General features: G+C 36.8%; 1 pseudogene; it reads right to left on the bottom strand.

Annotated features, from left to right (window-relative positions):
• Positions 1-554: 554 nt before the first annotated feature.
• LOC124077216 (proteasome subunit alpha type-7-like) lies at positions 555-1,292 on the bottom strand (annotated as a pseudogene).
• Between the last annotated feature and the right edge of the window lie 6,058 nt (positions 1,293-7,350).

Consider the following 7,350-nt stretch of genomic DNA (forward strand, 5'->3'; position numbering starts at 1 on the left):
GCAGATTTTAGAACCCCTCTTTTGTCTTGTGCTTTTAACAGTTTGAGCATATGCCATGGTGAAGATCTTTTCTGATTATGACTACTGGGGGTCCTAGAACCCTCCATACATGGATATCCATATTTTTCTCAAGATTAGGGAAGTTTTTAGCTATTATTTCATTGAATAGGACTTTAACTTTTCCTTCTTCTTCCGATATTCAAAAAATGCAGGTTATTCGTTTGTTTAATGGTCTCTAAAAAGTCTTGAAGGCTCTTTTTATGTTTTTTTATTTTTTTCCCTGACTGGGATAATTCAAAAAACCTGTCTTCAAGTTAGGATATTTGTTTTTTCATTTGATCTAGTCTATTGTCAAGGCTTTCAAATGTATTTTTATGTGACGTATTGACCTTTTCATTTCCAAGAATGGTTGGTTTCTTTCTTTCTTTCAGCTAAAAAGAACAGAAGTTTTATGGGTACTCTGACAGCATGCACAGTTGGATGGAAATGCCTATACACAGAAACTCATCCATGATTAACTTTAAAAGCTTTTCTAACTGAGGAAGTTTTCTTCATCATAATGCTTTCTTTTGTTTCTTCTTTTCATTTTCTTCTTTTTTTATTATTTCAGTAACATATTTCTCAGTTTCTTCCATATTTTGAATCTAGAGGAGCTGATCTCACATCAGGACAGCCAGTTCAATGTTTTTGCCACCTGACTGTTTTTGCCACCTCACTTCCAGGAGTGCCTTGATTACCAGCTTGATGGCAAGATAATATTTCTTAATGGCTTGTTGGTATAGTTCTTCTTCAGGAATTCACCCACCAATTTGAAGCCCTAGTCTATGACACTGGCCTTCTAGGCATGGTATGTACCCAAGAGATTGAGCTGATCAAAAAATAAGTGTAGGAGTGTCATCAAAATTGAAACCCCAAAAGAGGGCCAAATGGCCTCTACTCACTGGTTCACATACAACATTGGTTCAGACTGGTGATGTAGCAGGTAATATACTCCATGATGACTGGTCCTCCATGGTCAGCTAGTGGTTCTGGCTCTCCACCCCTGCCCTGTTGATGACTATCCTTGTGTTGGCAGTGAGGCCTGCAAAATCCATGCAAACATTGTCATCCAAAGAACAGATCTTCTACACTCTTCTTTCATTTTGTAGTTTGGTCACTGATTTCTTTTCACCACCAGGAACAACAATGTCCCTTCCTTGAACATCAACTATATTCAAGCCCTTTTTGACAGCCTCCTGCATATATTCCACTTGGAAGACTTGGCCATTGGTCAAGAAGATGGGGCGTTGTTGCAGTCACAGCTTATGTGGGTAGAGCTCTAGCCATTGCTCAAAAGAACATATTCAGGATTGCCTGCCCCAGTCTCCCTGGAGCCTCCAAGATTTATGATTGGCTCTTTTTCAAGATTTGAATTTCTCATTCATATCATGCATCCTTTTTTTCTAGTTTCATTCAGTTATTTATCTGCATTCTCTTGGATCTCATTGAGATGCTTTGGAATCATTTAACAAATTCTTTTTTTAAAAATATTTATTTAGTTGTAGATGAACATACAGTATCTTTATTTATTTTTATGTGGTGCTGAGGATTGAACCCAGTGCCTCACACATTCGAGGCAAGTACTTTACCACTGAGCTACAGTCCCAGCCCCTTAACAAATTGTTTTAAAAACAATTTTTTTTTAGTGTAGTTGGACATAATACCTCTATTTTATTTATTTATTTTTATGTGGTGCTAGGGATTGAGCCCAGTGCCTTGCACATACTAGGCAAGTGCTCTACCACTGAGCCACAGCCCCAGCCTCTAACAAATTCTTTATCAGGCAAGTTTTCTCTATTGTTGTTTTGAGGACATGTTGCTAAAGAGTTATTGTGTTCTTTTCTGGTATAATATTACCTTGCATTTTTATACTTCTTGTGATCCTACATGGAGGTTTGCATATGTGTCGAATCAGTTATCATTATCATTTTATGGTGTAGCCTTCATATTAAGCAGCTCTCTCCTGAAAATGTGTCTTGAGGTGTCTGGAATGTTAGCTTTGTTTGCAACTAGGCACCAAAGTTTAGTCTCCTTATAGATTTTTTTTTTTTTTTTTTTTTTGCTGCAATTAGTGACTTTGGATACAAAGCATATCATGGCAGAGATAAATCTACTTTCTCTGAAGGGCACGCAGGGGTGAAGACACAGTAGCAATTCATGGAGGTGTGGTGCAAACAGCAGTGGATGTGGGGTTCTCAGTCTGTGGTCACTCCTACTATGGGGGTGGTAGCTCCAGCTACATGACAGACATTTCGTCAGGCAATGGCGAGATGAGCTCTGCGGCCAGGAGGGGAGGGTCATCTGCTGTGTCAGTCCCAGCAGTGGTGAGGGTCCTGAAGAACCTGTCCTCAGGCCAGGTGGTATTTCAGGCCAAGGTTCTGCATGGGGTGGGGGTGCAGTTGAGAGTGTTGGGGAGGCAATGGTGAGAACCACAGTACCCTCTCTGTGGGGCTCATAACCTGCCTGAAAGCTGAATGTGACCAGAAAAGATATAGGAGCAGGTCATTGGTAGTGTGTTAGGGATAATGGCTTTCCTCCTGGTCCCTTTCTCAGCTCCACATTCCTGGGGGCAGGTTGTATATGTTTTACTTTGATTCAAAATGTATACTTTATGAGTTTATCTATAACAATCCTATCCATACCTCAAAAATTTAAATTTATTATCACCTAGAGTTGGGTTAACAGTTTCTAAGCAACCTTGACTTTCATATGATATTAGAGTAATTTACTCTGAAATACTATCAGAGTCAAAATGGATCACAAGTGGGTTGGATTTTGCAGCAGAGAGAAAAATCAGGAAAATTATTTTCAAGAACAAAGGGAATCGGATTCTAACTAATAAGTTGAGAGCCAGTATTGAGAAAAGGAATACAAAGTTTGCCAAACCCCCTTATTTAACTTAATTTTGTAGACTGATCCCACTGGAAGCTTCCTTTGTTGTGAATATTCTTCATTGTTGGATTCAACCTAAAGATTGATTACTCACACATTATATTCCATTTTAGTGAGGCACTTTTCTTCTAATAGATTCATAATATTTTTAGGAATCATTAGATACTACTTTGTTTCTCTTTGCTCTAGCATTTTGATTATTCTTATTGTACAGATTGACAAATTTAATTTGTGTGGTCAGTGGTAGCTCTTGGTCTTAAATTTCACTTTGATAAGTAAGAGAAATAGACAAGGTGAACAAGCAGGGTTAAGTTAATACAATGATTTTAGCTTCTAAAAAGGAACTAGAACCAACAGGGTAAAAGTGACAGGAGCCAGATTTAATTCATAATAGAAACTTTTTCTAACACATGAATGTTTAACAATAAATTTGGCTGTACGTAGGCTTTTTGAGCTTCGAATTACATACTTGAGAGCTGCATCTGCCAGGAAAGTAATAGAAAGTTTTCTCTTATTGCTTGAATATCTAAAATTCTATAAATGGTAATATTATATAATATATAATCAAATATTCTAAAGGAGAAGAGGTACAATGGAGCATTTACTAGATATGCAATTAAAAGGATATAGTATTAGAACAACTAAATATTTCAGAAAGTAAATATAATATGTCTGAACAAATAAGAATGTCTTTTCCTAATAAGTACAAAGCATGGCTTTAATAACTGTAATTTTAGACTCAAAAGTGTAATCAGTGTTCCAGTTTTCCCACATATTATTTATCAAATGAGCTAGCTTACAGACCCATAAAAGGAATATAAGTATCCCTTTTATTTTTCCTGGGAAAATGAGATATAAAGTTTTAGCACATCACTTATCAGTGTTGCTGACTAATGAGGTAAGTGTAAAGGAATGTATTTATTTTATGGAGTCGGAAATCAATTTTTATTTTTTTAAATCAGTGTTCCATTAGATTTATTTCTATGAGTTCTATCCCTTTCTCTCTCTCTCTCTCTCTCTCTCTCTCTCTCTCTCTGGCCTCTCCATTGCTGAGGCTGGCTTTGAACTCGTGATCCTTCTGCCTCAGCCTCCTGAGCTGCTGGGATTATAGGCGTGCACCGCTGCATCCACCTTCAGGTTTTTATTTTTAACATATGAATGCAAAATAGTTCAAATATCAACTTTTGAAAGATTATCCTTATCTATTGAATTATCTTTACTTTTTCTCAAAAATCAATTGTGGGCATACATTTCTGGGCTCTCCATTTTCTTCCAGTGATCTGTAGGTTTATCCTTTCTCTAATACCATATTGTTATGAGTAAAGCAGCTTTATTGTCACATCTAGTACTGTGAGTCCTCCAACTGCAGTTTCCTGTTTTAAAACTGTATTGGGTATTTTAATTTCTTTTTTCTTTAATACCTTTATTAAAGTGTCATTGATATAAGAACTATATATATTTAATGTGTAAAATTTTGTTGAGCTTGAATATATGTAAATATCTATGATATCATTACCACAATCAAAGTAATAACATTTGTAGACAAATTCACCACCTCCCAAGATTTTCTTGCATTTCTTCTTTAGTTGTTTTTTTTTTTAATGGTTAGGAACACTTAATATGACATCCGCCCTCTGTATAAAATTTGAAGTGCTTTCTCTATTTCTACAAGAAATGCCGTTGGGATTTTGATTGGCATTGCATTAAACCTATAGAGAACTTTTGGTAATATCACCATTTTGATGATGTTAGTTCTGCCTATCCATGAACAGGGTATATTTTTCCATCTTCTAAGATCTTCTTCTATTTCTCTCTTTAGGGTTCTGTAGTTTTCATTGTATAAGTCTTTCACCTCTTTTGTTAGGTTGATTCCCAAGTATTTTATTTTTTTTGAAGATATTGTGAATGGAGTGGTTGTCCTCATTTCCATTTCAGAGGATTTGTCGCTGATATACAGGAATGCCTTTGATTTATGCGTGTTGATTTTATATCCTGCCACTTTGCTGAATTCATTTATTAGCTCTAATAGTTTCTTTGTAGACCCTTTTGGGTCTGCTAGGTATAGAATCATGTCATCTGCAAATAGTGATAATTTAAGTTCTTCTTTTCCTATTTTGATGCCTTTAATTTCTTTCGTCTGTCTAATTGCTCTGGCCAGTGTTTCGAGAACTATGTTGAAGAGAAGTGGAGAGAGAGGGCATCCCTGTCTTGTTCCAGATTTTAGAGGGAATGCCTTCAATTTTTTCTCCATTCAGAATGATGCTAGCCTGAGGCTTAGCATAGATTGCTTTTACAATATTGAGGTATGTTCCTGTTATCCCTAGTTTTTCTAGAGTTTTGAACATAAAGGGATGCTGTACTTTGTCGAATGCTTTTTCCACATCTATCGAGATGATCATATCGTTCTTATTTTTAAGTCTATTGATGTGGTGAATAACATTTATTGATTTCTGTATATTGAACCATCCTTGCATCCCAGGGATGAATCCTACTTGATCATGGTGCACAATTTTTTTGATGTGCCTTTGTATCCGATTTGCCAGAATTTTATTGAGGATTTGAAAGCAATCATGAAATTCATATGGAAAAATAAAAGACCCAGAATAGCAAAAACAATGCTAAGTAGGAAGTGTGAATCAGGCAGTATAGCGATACCAGACTTCAAACTATACTACAGAGCAATAGTAACAAAAACAGCATGGTACTGGTACCAAAACAGGCGGGTGGACCAATGGTACAGAATAGAGGACACAGAAACCAATCCACAAAACTACAACTATCTTATATTTGATAAAGGGGCTAAAAGCATGCAATGGAGGAAGGATAGCATCTTCAACAAATGGTGCTGGGAAAACTGGAAATCCATATGCAACAAAATGAAACTGAATCCCTTTCTCTCGCCATGCACAAAAGTGAATTCAAAATGGATCAAGGAGCTTGATATCAAATCAGAGACACGCCATCTGATAGAAGAAAAATTGGCTACGATCTACATACTGTGGGGTCAGGCTCCAAATTCCTCAATAGGACACCCATAGCACAAAAGTTAATAACTAGAATCAACAAATGGGACTTACTCAAACTAAAAAGTTTTTTCTCAGCAAAAGAAACAATAAGAGAGGTAAATAGGGAGCCTACACCCTGGGAACAAATCTTTACTCCTCACACTTCAGATAGAGCCCTAATATCCAGAGTATACAAAGAACTCAAAAAATTAGACAATAAGAGAACAAACAACCCAATCAACAAATGGGCCAAGGACCTGAACAGACACTTCTCAGAGGAGTACATACAATCAATCAACAAGTACATGAAAAAATGCTCACCATCTCTAGCAGTCAGAGAAATGCAAATCAAAACCACCCTAAGATACCATCTCACTCCAGTAAGATTGGCAGCCATTATGAAGTCAAACAACAACAAGTGCTGGCGAGGATGTGGGGAAAAGGGTACACTTGTACATTGCTGGTGGGACTGCAAATTGGTGCAGCCAATTTGGAAACCAGTATGGAGATTTCTTGGAAAGCTGGGAATGGAGCCACCATTTGACCCAGCTATTCCCCTTCTTGGTCTATTCCCTAAAGACCTAAAAAGAGCATGCTACAGGGACACTGCTACATCAATGTTCATAGCAGCTCAATTCACAATAGCAAGACTGTGGAACCAACCCAGACGCCCTTCAATAGACGAATGGATTAAAAAAATGTGGCATTTATACACAATGGAGTATTACTCTGCATTAAAAAATGACAAAATCATAGAATTTGCAGGGAAATGGATGGCATTAGAGCAGATTATGCTAAGTGAAGCTAGCCAATCCCTAAAAAACAAATGCCAAATGTCTTCTTTGATATAAGGAGAGTAACTAAAAACAGAGTAGGGATGAAGAGCATGAGAAGAAGATTAACATTAAACAGAGATGAGAGGTGGGAGGGAAAGGGAGAGAAAAGGGAAATTGCATGGAAATGGAAGGAGACCCTCAGGGTTATACAAAAGAACATACAAGAGGAAATGAGGGGAAAGGGAAAAATAATACAAGGGGGAGAAATGAAGGACAGTAGAGGGGGTAGAGAGAGAAGAGGGGAGGGGAGGGGAGGGGAGGGGAGGGGGGATAGTAGAGGATAGGAAAGGCAGCAGAATACAACAGACATTATTAGTATGGCAATATGTAAATCAACGGATGTGTATTTGATGTGATTCTGCAATCTGTATATGGGCTAAAAATGGGAGTTCATAACCCACTTGAAGCAAAGTGTGAAATATGATATATCAAGAACTATGTAATGTTTTGAACAACCAACAATAAAAAATAAATAAATAAATAAATAAATAAATAAATAAATAAATAAATAAATAAAATTCATTTCTTGTGAATGTACACAATGGTGAGATTCACTGTGGTATATTCAAATATATACA

The sequence above is a fragment of the Marmota monax genome, unplaced genomic scaffold (genome assembly GCF_021218885.2).
Source record: "Marmota monax isolate L192 unplaced genomic scaffold, Marmota_monax_Labrador192_F-V1.1 WCK01_AAM20220418_F8-fsc00258, whole genome shotgun sequence".
In the NCBI taxonomy this organism is placed as follows: Eukaryota; Metazoa; Chordata; class Mammalia; order Rodentia; family Sciuridae; genus Marmota; species Marmota monax.